The 15,121-nt window shown below is 38.2% G+C and overlaps 1 protein-coding gene across 4 annotated transcripts in view; it reads left to right on the top strand.

Annotated features, from left to right (window-relative positions):
• The window catches only part of PTPRN2 (protein tyrosine phosphatase receptor type N2), a 1,274,829-nt gene that overhangs the window by 522,992 nt on the left and 736,716 nt on the right, over nucleotides 1–15,121 (top strand). The window lies entirely within an intron of this gene.

Genomic DNA, 15,121 nt, shown 5'->3' with positions numbered 1-15,121 from the left:
AGGCAAACTGGAGAAACTGTTTGTTATATGGTCCAAAGATGATCCAATTTGGGTTTCCTAATTTCTTTTGAATCCTTGACACAAGAGAATGTCTGTTGAGCATGAGTGACCAGCATGTAACGAAAGTCTTACAGAGTTTGCTGGCATGTGGGAATCAGAGGAATTCCAGGCCTTTCTGAGTCTGAATTCATAAGTATGGAATCTGGGACCAGGGTGGGTGTATTTTCATGAGAGGCATGTTTGTCAGAGGAAGGATGTCTGACTTTTAGCTCTGGTACCCCAGCCCTGGGAAAGTGGGGAGCACAGGGAACCATTTCCATGACTTTTCTCACTATTTGGCTGGCAGGAGATGCCATGTAGGATATGTTCCCACGTGGCTAGATAAATGTGTGAACTGGCTCTGGGAAGTTGCTCTGATTTTTCTCTGGCTGAATACAATAAGTTCCTTCCAAACCCGGCATCACTTTTCTGAGCCTCTCTAATAGTGTAATTTCAAGTATGGTTATTAATGTCCATGACTTACCACTCATCTTAGTCTGCAGGTTCTTTGAGAACAGAACCATGTTTGAGTCATTCTTCCCCAGGAGAATGTAGCCCATGTAAATGGTGATGATGGTAATGTTACTAATTACCATTTAGCGACTACCTCCTTTGTGCCATGTGCTGAGCTCAGTTTTTTTTTTTTACCTCTACTCTCCCTAATTCTCACAACTGCTTAAAGGAAAATGAATTCTTTTCCCAGTTTTGCAGTTGGTAAAAGTGAAGCTCAAAGAGGTTGGAAAACTCTTCCAAGTCTACACAGCTTACACAGATTTGTGCCGACAGCAATTGGACCCAAACCAACCTTCCTGCCCCTTGTTTTCATTCAGCAAATATTTGTGGAATATGTGGGTAAATGGATTCCACCCCTTAGTGTTTGGAAACACTCTGGGTTGAGGAATATGCCTCGAGGGCTATCATTTTCATTTACATTTCAGCAAACTTTGACAGCAGTTCTCAGGTACTTCATGTACACAAAATAGACCACAGCAAGAAGGCCCCAACTAGATTTCTCTGAAATATAATTTCAAGAATTCTTGTATAAGAAGTATCCATACCATATGATAGAAATTGATAAATATTCATACTTTTAGGTTGCGAAATTTCCAGGTTTGGGCAACTACAGTCTTAAAAATTACTCAGCATGATCTTAGGAAACCCAATATTACAGATATGCTGAATTGAGGCTTAAACCATCTTCAAAATTAAGACATAGAATTTTTTTAAAAAATTAATTTATTAAAATATATCACCCACACACAAACATACATAAACAATAAGTGTATAGTAATAGCTGTGAACTTACAAAACAACATATATAGCATCATACAGGACTCTCATAACTCACCCTACCACCAACACCTTACATTGTTGTTAAACCTTTTTAACAAAAGATTAAAGAGCATTGTCAAAATATTACTACTAACCAAAGTATTTTGCCCCCAACCCTCCCTATTATTATTATTTTTGTATCATTTATATATGAATATACATAAACAATTAAGTGTATAGTAAAGGTTGTGAACTTACAAAGCAAACATGCATAACATCATACGGGGCTCCCATACATCAACCCTCCAGCAACACCTTGCATTGCCATGAGACATTTGTTAACAAATTATGAAAGAATACAGTCAAAATCTTACTACTAATTATAGTCCTTATCTTACATTTGGTGTGTTTTTCCCCAAACCCACCGTATTATTATTTTTTAAATATCTATTTTATGACAGAAGTTGTAAACTTATAAAATGATCATGGACATGTGCAGAATTCCCAAACAACACCCCTCTATCAACACACCACCCTGTGGTAGGACATTTGTTACAGATAAGATAATATCATCTCATTGTTACCTCATCCATAGTATACATTTGGCTCACATTTTCCATACTGCCCCATTATCAACACAGTACATCTTTGGCATAGCTTCAAGAATATCATATTATTGCTGCTAACCACAGTCCATTGGTCACTCCAGTTGTGTTTTTCCAGTTGTGTGTGCGTTCCCAACACCCTGCAGTAGTGATGGACATTTGCTCTAGCTCACAAAGGACACTCTTGCATCTATACCATCAACCACAATTCTCATCCACCTCTTGGTTTACTGTGCGATTCAGTCCCTAGATTATTCTCTAGCATTCTGTCAATTGGCATTTACATCCCTAGACTACATTTTCAGCCACATTCCCATTTATAAACTAGGTATTACTCACTATTTGTTACCATCCCTTCTATACATTTCCATACTTTTACAGTAAAGCTAATTAAAAACTTCTACATACATTAAACATCAGTAGTCCATCTCAGTCCTCTTATCCCCTTTAAGAATCCACTACCTACCACCAGGTCCTGAAGACATTTTCTTAACATTTCTTCTAGGAGTTTTATGGTTCTTGCTTTTATTTTTAGGTTTTTGATCCATTTCGAGTTAATTTTTGGATAAGGTGTGAGAGAGAGGTCCTCTTTCCTTCTTTCGGCTGTGGACATCCCATTCTTTCAGTACCATTTTGCTGAATGGACTTTTCTGACTGAGCTGTGTGTGTTTGACAGGCTAGTCAAAAATCACTTGACCATACATGGGAGGGTCTGTTCCTGAACCATCAGTTTGTTTCCATTGGTCTATGTTTCTGTCTTTATGCCAGTACCATGCTGTTTTTATCACTATAGCTAGGAAATATGATATAAAGTCCAGAGATGGAGGTTTACTTTTACTTTTTATTATATTTCTGGCTATTCAGGACCCCTTACCCTTCCAAATAAATTTCATAATTGTGCTTTCAATTTTTAAAAAAATGCGTATTGAATTTTTATTGGGATTGCATTGAATCTATATTAATTTGAGTAGAATTGACATATTAATGATATTTAGTCTTCCAATCCATGAGCATGGAATGTTATTCCAGTTATTCAGGCCTTTTTTGATTTCTTTTAACATTGGGTTGCATTTTTCTGAATACAAGTGCTTTACGTTGTTGGTTAAATTTATTCCTGACTATTTGAGTCATATCTGTCATTTATTTCCACCACATTTTTGACACTTTTACTTTTATTGACATAATCTTCATTTATAGACTCTCTTCCAGGCCATTCTCTCTTGTCTTTTCTTTTCAGACTCTAGCACACCCTTCAGTATTTCCTGAAAACCTGAACTCTTGCTTAGAAATTCTCTCAGTTTCTGTTTATCTGTGAATATTCTAATTTCACCTTCATTTTTGAAAGACAGTCTTGCTGGATATAAAACTCTTGGCTGGAAGTTTTTCTCTTGTACTATATTAAATATATCAGACCACTGTCTTCTTGCCTCCATGATTTCTGGTTAGAAATCAGGATTTACTCTTATTGGGCATTCCTTATATATTATGCATTGCTTTTCTCTTACTTTTCTCAGAATTCTCTTTTTGTCTTTGGCATTTGACATTCTGATTAGTATGTGTCTTGGAATTGGTCTATTCAGATCTTTTTGATGGGAGTACATTATGCTTCTAGGACATGGATATCTATGTCCTTCAATAGGTTTGGGAAATTTTCTACCATTATTTCTTCAAATATTCCTTCTGCCCCTTTTCCCTTCTCTTCTCTTTCTGGGATACTGATGACATGTATGTTTGCATGCCTTTTGCTGTCATTTAGTTCTCTGAGACCTTGTTCAATTTTTTCCATTCTTCATCTGTTCTTTTATATGTTCACTTTCAGAGGCCATTTCTTCAAGCTCACCAATCTTTTCTTCTACCTCCTCAAATCTGCTATTATGTGATTCCAATGTTTTTAAAATTTCATTTATTGCACTTTTCATTCCCATAAGATCTGCTATTTTTCAATGTATGCTTTCAAATTTTGTGCTTATCCAGTCTTCCTTTTTTAATTTTTAAAATTTTTTCAAAAAAATTAAATTGTCTTTTTTTAAGGTACATAGATCACAAAAAATGTTACATTAAAAAATATAAGAGGTTCCCACATACCCCCTCCCCACTCCTCCCACATCAACAACCTCTTTCATCATTGTGGCACATTCATTGCATTTGGTGAATACATGTTGGAGCACTGCTGCACTGCATGAATTATAGTTTACATTGTAGTTTGCACTCTCCCCCAGTACATTCATGGGTTATGGCAGGATATATAATGTCCAGCATCTGTCCCTGCAATATCATTTAGGACAATTCCAAGTCCCAAAAATGCCCCCACATCTCGCTCTTCTTCCCTCTCCCTACCCTCAGCAACTACCATAGCAACTTTCTCCAGATCAATGCTACAGTTTCTTCCATTACTAGTCGCAATAGTTCTATAGTAGAATACCAGTAAGTTCACTCTAATCCATATTTTATTCCTCCATCCTGTGGACCCAGGGTTTGTGATGTCAACTCCACCTCTATATCGAGAGTGGGTTTAGATCCCACATGGTTGATGGATGCAATTCTCCTGCTTGGAGTTGTAGGCACTCTCAGTTCCCAGGTGTGGTGGTTGACCATATTTACCTCCCTGTTAGCTGACCTGTACAAGTCCAACAAACTGGAGAGTAGGAGCTACAACTCTGCTGAGGGTTAGGGCCCAGCTGGCACATGGCCAGTCCAGAGATTCAAGTCTCCTGAGTATACACCAACCCCAATGCCAACCAGAGGTTCTGTAAAAGTGACATAAAAGGCATGTGTAGAAAGTTCACATCTGAGTCCAACTCCATCCCTCTCAGGAACACAAATTCCAAAGTAGGGCCCACTGACAAGGTACTGAACTCCAGAGCCAACGGCCATGATCATAGAACCTATATGTCTCCATAGCCCTCAGGAACACCAGTATCTGGGGTTGAATCTACTTTGGATGTCTCTGAGATCCTGCTGAGGCGTGTGTAAGCGTGACCCCTCTGATGTCCTCCTGACTCTTTTTTGAAGACTCTTAGCCATATATACTCATTTGTCTTTCCCATTTCCCCCTTTTTTTCAAGGTCTTTTTCTATTGCATCACCAGTTAGTGATTGGTAGTAATCCCTTGGTGCCAGGGAGGCTCATCCCTGGGAGTCATGTCTCATGGTAGGGGTGAAGGTAATGCTTTTACATGCTGAGTTTGGCTTAGAGAGTGGCCACATTTGAGCAACATGGAGGCTCTCAGGAGGTAACTCTTAGGCACCATGCAGCTCTAGGCCTACTTCAAATTTCAGGCACACAGGCTCATAAACATAGTCATCAGTATCAAGGGCTCATCATTGGAGCATCCTTCTTCACTGGTCTTTGCCCTTGCACTTGGGAGATTGTTGCTGTTCCATTGGGGAATGTGACAGAGCTCCCCTGGCTAGGAACTCAGCACTCCCTCAATTATCATTTGTAACTGTAACTACTATGAAAATACCCAACATATATCTGAACATATTTATGTGCCCTGTGTACATACCCTAGAGAACTCCCTCCCAACCATGTGTCTCCCATCAATAACACCCCATACAAGCATTCCTCCCCTGCCATAGTTGAACCCCTCTGGGTCCAAAACTTCTTCAAAAATGAAGCCTAATATATTGCCAAATTCAATTAATAGGAAAATGAAATAGTAGTGGTAGGTTTAAAGATTAGAAATAGAATACATGCTACTTTAGACAAACTAAAATAAAGTAAAAATAAATTTGGGTATTAAAAAATAAAAAGTATCATAAAACTTTGTTTTTGATGTTTTGCCTTTCATCACTGTAATAGATGTTGCCCTGTATGTACAGTAGCAAGGCAATTTCTTTCATTTCTTCCTTAGTATCTACATTCTTACATTTTTTTCTAATTTTTAATTTTGTCTTCAAAAAAGTTTTAGATCACATTAAAGTCGCATATATATATAGGGGACTCCCATATGTACAACATCAAGCCCTTTTCCCCCTTCCCCAACAATGACCTTTTTATACATTCATGTTATATTTGCTGCAGCTGATGTACAGATATTGAAACATAGCTAAAAACATGGTTCCATTTTGGTTTACATTATGGTTTATATTTTAGACTGTACAATTTTCTAAATTTTTAGTTACCTTATGTTTTACATCATGGTTTATATTTTAGCCTATAGACTTTTATGCATTTTTGGTGTAATTTAACATGTCCTATATCCATATTGCACGGTCTTGTGGAACACTTCCATTGCCACCCAGTTACCCTGCTTCCATCTATTCTATTCCTCTCTCCCCCTCCCCTCAGGGCCCACAGTGACAATCAGTATTCACTGCTTGAAGGACCAGAGTCACAGATACTTGCAACAATGCTGAGGGCTTGACATACTAGACTGTCCTCCCCCATTGGGAGCCACCAATTCTCTGGAGAGACACAATTACCTCTATTTCAGAACACTAGGCCTCCCCAGAGTATGGGTACACCTTCCCACTCATTGTATGGGTCTCCACCCAATGATATAACACACTATGACAAGATGGGCACTCACACTATCTAGAAGCCTGTCCCTGTGCCAGATGCCCCTCTTAAACACTTTAAATAGGTAATCCTTTCTTATAATATTTTCTAAAGAGTTTTCTCAATGTTATAGTTTCAACCACATACCAACAACCTCCATGTTCAACTGTTCCCCCCAGCTCTACCTCCAATTCCTTGGGTCATCTGACCCATCCTCCCAACCCTAGCTACCCTCAAGCCTGCAAGGCCCCACCCAAAGTTATCCCTATGTCCCCATCTTATCCCTTCCCTGTACAAATACTTACCTCCACTTTATCATAGATTTCACCAATCTAGGCATCAGCTCATAACCTTCCTCTTCCCCCACAATTTCCTGTAAGGCTATCATCCAGTCTCTAGCTCTCTGAGACAGCTTGGTTTGCTTATTTCATATCAGAGAGGACATGTAGTATTTGTCCTTCAATGCCTGGCTTGCTTCACTCTACATAAGATCCCCAAGATTCATCAATGTTATCCCATGCGTTTGTACTGTATTCCTTCTTATAGCTGAGTAGTATTCCATTGTTGGTGTAAACCACATTTTGTTTATCCATTCATCTGTTGATGGGCATTTGGGTTGATTCCAACTTTTTGTAATAGTGAATAGTGCCGCTATGAATATTGGTGTGTATATATCTGTTTGTGTCCTTGTTTTCAGTTCTTCTGGGTATATAACGAGCAGTGGAATTTCTGGGTCATATGGCAAATCTATAGCTAGTTTTTTGAGAAACCACCAAACTGTCCTCCATAATGGCTGGATCCTTCTGCATTTCTGCCAGCAGTGGATGAGTGTTCCCATTCCTCCACATCCTCTCCAACACTTGTAGTCTTCTGTTTTTTTGATAGCCACCAGTCTTACGGGAGTAAGATGGTATCTCACTGTAGTTTTGACTTGCATTTCCCTAATAGCTAGTGATTTCGAGCATCTTTTCATGTGCTTTTTATCCATTTGTATTTCTTCTTTGGAGAAGTATCTGTTCAGATCTCTTGCCCATTTTTTAAATGAGTTGAATGTCTTTTTTTTTTTTTTTTTTTTTTTTTGAGATATAGGAGTTCTTTATATATGCAGGATATTAGTCTCCTATCAGATATATGGTTACCAAATATTCTTTCCCATTGGGTAGGCTCTCTTTTCACTTTCTTGACAAACTCCTTTGAGGTGCAGAAAGCTTTAATTTTGAGGAAGTCCCATTTATCTATTTGTTCTTTTTGCTGTTTGTGCTTTTGGTGTGAAGTTCATGAAGCCATTTCCTATTACAAGGTCCTATAGATGCTTCCTTACATTATTTTCCAAGGTCTTTATGGTCTTGGCTCTTATATTTAGGTCTTTGATCCATCTTAAGTTGATTTTTGTATATGGTGTGAGATGGTAAACCTCTTTCATTCTTTTGCATATAGATATCCAATTCTTCAGGCACCATTTGTTGAAGAGGCCATTCTCTCCCAGTTGAGTGGGCTTAGTGGCCTTGTCAAATATCAGATGACTGTATATATGAGGATCTATATCAGAACTCTCAATTTGGTTCCATTGGTCAGTGTGTCTATCCTTGTGCCAATAACATGCTGTTTTCACTAATGTGGCTTTCTGGTATGTTTCAAAGTCAGGTAGTGTGATTCCTCCAGTGTCATTTTTCTTTTTCCATATGTCTTTGGCTATTTGGGGCCTCTTTCCTTTCCAAATAAATTTCATAGTTAGTTTTTCTAAAAAATGCTTTTCATTAAAAATTCATTAAAAAATGCTGTGTTGATTTTTATTGGAATTGCATTGAATCTGTAAATCAGTTTTGGTAGGATAGACATCTTAATGATATTTAGTTTTCCTATCCATGAACAGGGAATATTCTTCCATTTATTTAAGTCTTCTTTGATCTCCTTGAAAGTGTTGTGTGTTTTTCTGTGTGTGTCTTTTACATCTTTAGTTAAATTTATTCCTAGGTATTTGATTTTTTAATTTCCTATTGTAAATGGTATTTGTTTCTTGATTTCCTCCTCAGGTTGCTCATTATTGGTGTACAGAAATGCTACTGATTTTTGTGCATTGATCTTACAACCTGTGACTTTACTGAACTCATAAGTTCTAGAAGCTTTCTTGTAGACTTCTCAGGGCTTTCTATGTTTAGGATTATGTTGTCTGCAAACAGTGAAATTGTGACTTCTTCCTTTCCAATTTGGATGCCTTTTATATCTGGTTCTTGCCTCAGTGCTCAAGCAAGTACTTCTAACACAATGTTAATTAGAAGGGGTGATAGTGGTTATCCTTGTCTTGTTCCCCATCTTAGAGGGATAGATTTTAGGATTTCACCATTGTAAATGATGTTAGCTGTGGGTGTTCATATATACCCTTTATCATGTTCAGAAAGTTTCCTTCTAGTCATATCTTTTGCAGTGTTTTTATCAAGAAAGTGTGCTGTCTTTTGTCATGCTTTTTCTGCATCTATAGATATGATCATGTGATTTTTTTCCTTCTATCTGTTCATGTGGTATATTACATCAATTGATTTGCTTATGTTGAAACATCCTTGCATACCAGGAATGAAACCCACTTAGTCATGGTGTATAATTCATTTAATGTGTTGTTGAATACCATTAGCGAGTATTTTGTTGAGGATTTTCACATCTAGGTTCATTAAGAGATTGGTCAGTAATTTTCCTTTCTTGTGGTGTCTTTGTTTTTGGTATTAGGGTAATGTTAGCATCATAGAATGAGTTAGGTAATGTTCCTTCTATTTTGATTTTTTGGAAGAGAGTAAGCAAGATTGGTGTTAGTTCCTTCTGGAATGTTTGGTAGAATTCACCTATGAAGGTGTCTGACCCAGTGCCCTTTTTAGTTGGGAGGTTTTTAATGACTGAGTCTATCTCTTTACTTGTGATTGGTTTGTTGAGATTATCAATTTCTTTTTTTGTCAATGTAGACTGTTGATGTGTTTCTAGGAATTTGTCCATTTCCTCTAAATTGTCCTTATTGTTGGAATATAGTTTTTCAAAGTATCCTCTTATGATAGTCTTTATTTCTGTAGGGTCAGCAGTGATATCCCCTTTCTCACTTCTTATTTTGTGTATTTGCACCTTCTGTCTTTTTTTCTTTGTTAGCCTAGCTAAGGGTTTGTCAATTTTATTGATCTTCTCAAAGAACCAGCTCTTGGTTTTGTTTATTTTTTCTAGTGCTTTATTTCCTGTTTCATTTAGTTCTGCTCTGATCTTTGTTCTTTCTTTCTTTCTTCTTCTGTTGGGGTTAGTTTGTTGTTTTTGTACTAGTTCCGCCAAGTGTGCAGGTAGGTCTTCAATTTTAGCTCTTTCTTCTTTTTTGATATATGAATTTATGACTATGAATTTCCCTCTCAGGATAGCTTTTGCTGCATCCAATAAGTTTTGATATGTTGTGTTATCATTTTCATTAGTTTCAAGGTAGTTATTGATTTCTTTTGAGATTTCCTCCTTGACCCACTGTTTGTCTAAGAGTGTGTTGCTTAACTTCCATATGTTGGTGCCAAATCTGGGTTTCTGGCCCTTGCAGATTTCCAGCTTCCTTCCACTGTAGTCAGAGAAGTTATTTTGTATAATTTCAATCTTTCTGAATTCATTGAGACTTTTTCTCTGTGGCCTAGCATGTGGTCTATCTTGGAGAATGATCTATGTGCTCTTGAGAAGAATGTATATACTGCTGTATTTGGCTGTAAGTTCTGTATGTGTCTATTAGGTCCACCTTCTCTAATACATTGATCAAAGTCTTTGTTTCTTTATTGATTCTCTTAAGATGTTCTGTCCAATGGTGATAGTGGTGTATTAAATTCCCTCACTATAATTGTAGAAGCATCTATTCCTTCATTTAGTTTTTCCAGTGTTTGCCTCATGTATTTGGAGGCGCCCTTGTTAGGGCCATAAATGCTTATGATTGTTCTTTCTTCTTGAAGTATTATCCCTTTCATTAATATGTAGTATTCATCTTCGTCTCTCACAATAGTTTTGCATTTAAAGTCTATTTTGTCTGATATTAATATAGCTACTCTTGCCCTTTTTTGTTATTATTAGCCTATATGATTGTTTTCCAGCCATTCACTTTCAACCTCCTTGAATCCCTGGGTCTAAGATGTGTTTCTTGTAGACAGCATATAGATGGGTCATATTTCCTTATCCATTCTTCCACTCTGTGTCTCTTAACAGGTGAGTTTAATCCATTGACATTCAGTGTTATTACTTTCAAGGAATTACTTATATTAGCCATATTTTCTTTGGATTTGTGTTTGTCATATATTTTTTTCTCTCTTTTTGTCTTTTTAGTTATTCTTACACTCTCCTCCAACTCTGTCTCTCCTGTTTTTTTTCTTTCCTCCTGTAGAACTCCTTTTAGTATTTCTCGAAGCACAGGTTTCTTGTTGACATACTCTCTTAGTTTCTATTTATCTGTGAATATTTTGAAGTCTCCATCATTTTTGAATGCTAGCTTTGCTGGATAGAGTATTCTTGGCTGGAAATTTTAGTACCTTGACTATGTCATACCACTGCCTTCTTGCCTCCATGGTTTCAGATGAGAAATCAGCACTTAATCTTATTGAGCTGCCCTTGTATGTGATGGCTCTCTTTTCTTTTGCTGCTTTCAGTATTTTGTCTTTGTCTTGAGCATTGGATAATTTGACAAGTGTATGTCTTGGAATAGGCCTGTTGGGATTTACGGTCTTTGGGGTGCATTGTGCTTCCTGGACATGTACATCCATCTCCCTCAATAGGTTTGGGAAGTTTTAAGCCATTATTTCCTCCAACACCCCTTTTGTCCCCTTTTCCATCTCTTCTCCTTCTGGGATGCCTATAATGCATGTTTGTGTGTTTTGTCTTGTCATTCGGGTCCTTAAGTCCCTACTGGATTTTTTTTTTTTCTATCTTTTTATTGATCAATTCTGCTATCTGTTTGATTTCAGATATACTGTCTTCCACATCACTAATTCTTTCCTCTGCCTCTTCAAATCTGCTGTTATTTGCTGAGAGTGTATTTTTGATTTCTTGGATTGTGCAGTTCATCACCATCATATCTGTTATCTTTTTGTGTCTGTTTACAATTTCTTCTGTATGTTCGCTAACTGTTTTCTTAATATCCTTAATCTCTTCCTTCACTTCCTTAAATTGGTCTATGATATATGTTTTGAGAGCTTTGATTAGTTGTTCTATGTTCTGCTCCTCTTTCTGATTTTCAGTTTGTTTATTGGATTGGTCCATGTTTTCCTGATTATTGGTATGGTTTGTAATTTTTTGTTGTTGTCTGGTCATCATTTTATCTTGATGGGTTTATTCAGTTGCTTAGCTTCTCTGTCTAGTCTTGGGGTTTATTTAGGTGTTGTTTTTGTGTGTGTGTTAAGTCTTCTCTTTGACACTTTGTTGTCCTTATTCTGTTTCTTCATTGTTGTCTAAGTTCCCTTGAGCAAGCATTACCTTTGTCTCATTCTCTCCAGATCAACGTCCAGACACCTCCTGCCTTGTAGGTTCCCAAAACTACCTGCTCAGGCAGGCTTCTATCCCCACTCAGCCAGTTTTTTGCAGGAGAGATGATGAGGGTGCACTCATTTGGATGCCATCTTGCCCCACCTTCCCATCCAGTGTCTTCTTAATATCCTTAATCTCTTTAGCCAGCTCATTGAATTTATTAAGGAGATTTGTTTGAACATCTATGTTTAGTTGTCTCAACTCCTTTATATCATCTGGAAGCTTATCTTGTTCCTTTAACTGGGCCATATCTTCCTGTTTCTTGGTGTGGGTTGTAATTTTTTGTTGGTGTCTCAGCATCTGACTTACTAGAGTATTTATTCTGGGTGTAGTTTTTCTCTTTAGTTTAGGGCTTCCTGCTGTTTCTCCCTTGCTCATTGTGCAGTAGGAGCCAAGGATGTAATTGGTGCTATACTCTATGGGGGCTCAAGCTGCTCTCATTGTCCCAGGGACCAATGAAGCTTCTCCCAACTTTCTCCTTTGTCAGAGGTAGGGACAGAGTTCACACCTGTGTGGAATAATCCAAGTCGTGGAGGCCTAGACTGTAGTTGCCCAGAGAGACTGATGAAGCTTCACACCCCTTTCTCCCCTGCCTGGGGCAGGGATGGAGCTGCAGGTGTGGGCAGCAATATATGCAGTGCAGGTCCAAGATGACTGCAGTTGCCCTGGTAGACTTCTGATTATTCAGTTTTTGCCAGTCATAGGTACCCACAGTTACTTGAATAGGCTGGTGCGGGCTCACCAGCCTCCTCCCTGCCAGTGGTGAGGCTGAAGCCTAGGCTAGGGATGCAGCCAATCTGGGTGAGAGAAACTGGTTTCTAACATCACTGTGATTTTTGGTCAGCAGGGATTCCCCTCAGGTGGGGGGCGGAGCCCAAATGGCAGCTACCAGCCTCTTTCTGACTTGGACAGCTATTCTCAGGGTTATTCCTTAGCCATCCGAGTCTACCAGTCAGTAGCTAAAATTGGCAGCCAACCATCTCCTCCTCCCCTTGTTTTTGAGAAATGGAGCTTCCAATTCCAGTCACAAAATAGCTCCTGGGGCAGCTCCTGGGGCAGCCCCCAAAGAGGTGCTTCAGCTAGCTCCAGATAGCTCTGGGTGTTTACTAACTGCCCTGTAGCAGGAGCTGACTCTAGGAGCTCCTTACTTTGCTGCCATCTTGCTGGTTGTCCAGAACATAGAATTTTTAAACTGAGAATTGAAAGTGGAAGAAAAAATACAATTGGATGGCTTTTCCTTAGTTCCATCTGTAGATTTCCTGACTGCTTTCAACAAAGTGAGGGTGTAAGAAGAGAAGGTAAATAATAATAGTAATTACAGTACTGGAAGTAGCCACTGACTCTTCTGTTCCAGGCCCTATAATATTATCCCCATTTTACAAATGACTTGGGGGTTGAATAACCTGCCAAAGCAGAAGTCACATAGACTGTAAACAGTAGAGGTAGGATTCAAACTCAAGCAGCCTAGCTCCAGGTTCCCATACACTTTACTTATTCTCTCCTTGGAGAATTAAAGTCTCAAAAGAGGAACCAACTTTGAGAACATATTTTTCTCACTGCCTATTCTCCCAACCCCTAGGTCCTTGCGTCAGTGGTAGGCTCCCTTGAGAAAATGGTCGGTCTGCAATAGTTTATGGGAGACCTCACATGACCTGTAAAAACCTATGCGTTCTATGATTTCTGCAAGCACTGTTGTTTGCATTACCTACTGAAATATTCTTTTTTTCCTTTTCACCTGAATTTGGTTCAGAACATAATCAAATCGATAATTGATAGCCTGTCCCAGTCTCCTGCATGGATCACATTCTGCTATGATTTTGGAATGCATTGTATTAAGTCTAGTTTGTCTTCTAACTGGAGCTCTCCCACTGGACTTAAAGGTCCTTTGAATGGATGATTCTGGTTAGACCATATTTGTAGCCAAGAGAGGAAAGATGCTCCTATGTGCATAAATGAGTCATTTGGATGCAGATCCCTGCCCCTAGCACTGTGACCTGACCAGGTGTTCAGAGACAGCCCTTTGGAAAGAGAGTTCAGGCTGAGCTTAAGATTGACACTTACACCCAATTTGTGGGAAATTGCTTGAGGGGCTATTTTGTAGTGGTCACATTTTATATTTCTCTTTCTCTCTGCCTCTCTAATAAATCTCATTTATTTATTTATCTAAAGGGAAAACAGTTGATTTCAGTTAGTGCTTGAACAAAATTAACTTTGATGGCAGCTGAAGTCATATCACTTTAGAAATAAAAATAAACCTTAGAGATAATCTCCCTTCTCCTTCTTTGACAGAAACGAAATTTGAGCCACAAAGGTCAGGTGCTTTGCCCTAGGTCATACTTAAGAGTTGAAGCTAGAACCCATATCAACTCTGATTTTCTGACATTTAGCTCATTACTCTGAAATCTATCTGTGAAGGCTAAACCCAAACATTTTTGAAAATAGCAAGACTTGGGAATTTGAACCACTCGTTTTAAATTCAATCATGGCTTACACACCTTAACTAGATTTCAAGATATACACCTCCATTGACTTGAAATTAATCATGTGCCCCAAGAGAGGTACAAGAAGAAAATATGAATGGGCAAGATTTTAAAAATTTATGGTTTATGGACCTGTGCCACACCATTAAGGGAGCTTGAGTATGTTTCCAGGGCAGCCTTAAACGTTTTGATTTCCTCAAAGTTGAAAATTAACATGTCTGCCCATGAAATTTTTATGGCACTATAGTTAGAGGTGGAGCACTGAGATTTCTAATATTTTTATAATTAGAATAGCGGTAAGAACAATTGGTCCTTGATATGTCTGATAGCAGAAACAGAATGTGAAGAGAACAAATCCTCTTGGAAAAATGTACTAAATAAGTGAGGAGAAAATGTAGGTTGAGAGCTCACTGAAAGACCATGTGGACCAGGGCATGGATTATTAAATGATATTGTTATATATGTGTGTGTGTATGTATATATATGTGTGTGTGTGTGTGTGTGTGTGTATAATAGTTATTAAACGAGAGATGCTTGCAACTTCTTTGTTGCGGAATATTGCTGCTAAGTGAATAGGATATAAAAGTGGTTTATATAATCAGAAAAGGAGTTGAGGTAAAATAAAGACCCCAGACAAAGACCTCAGAGCCTCTACTAAAGGTTTCTGGAGAATCAATTATGGGGTGAAGATGCCTTTTGGAGTTATAGTAA

The sequence above is a fragment of the Dasypus novemcinctus genome, chromosome 5 (genome assembly GCF_030445035.2).
Source record: "Dasypus novemcinctus isolate mDasNov1 chromosome 5, mDasNov1.1.hap2, whole genome shotgun sequence".
Taxonomy (NCBI): Eukaryota; Metazoa; Chordata; class Mammalia; order Cingulata; family Dasypodidae; genus Dasypus; species Dasypus novemcinctus.
This window is presented reverse-complemented; position numbering and strand designations above follow the sequence as displayed.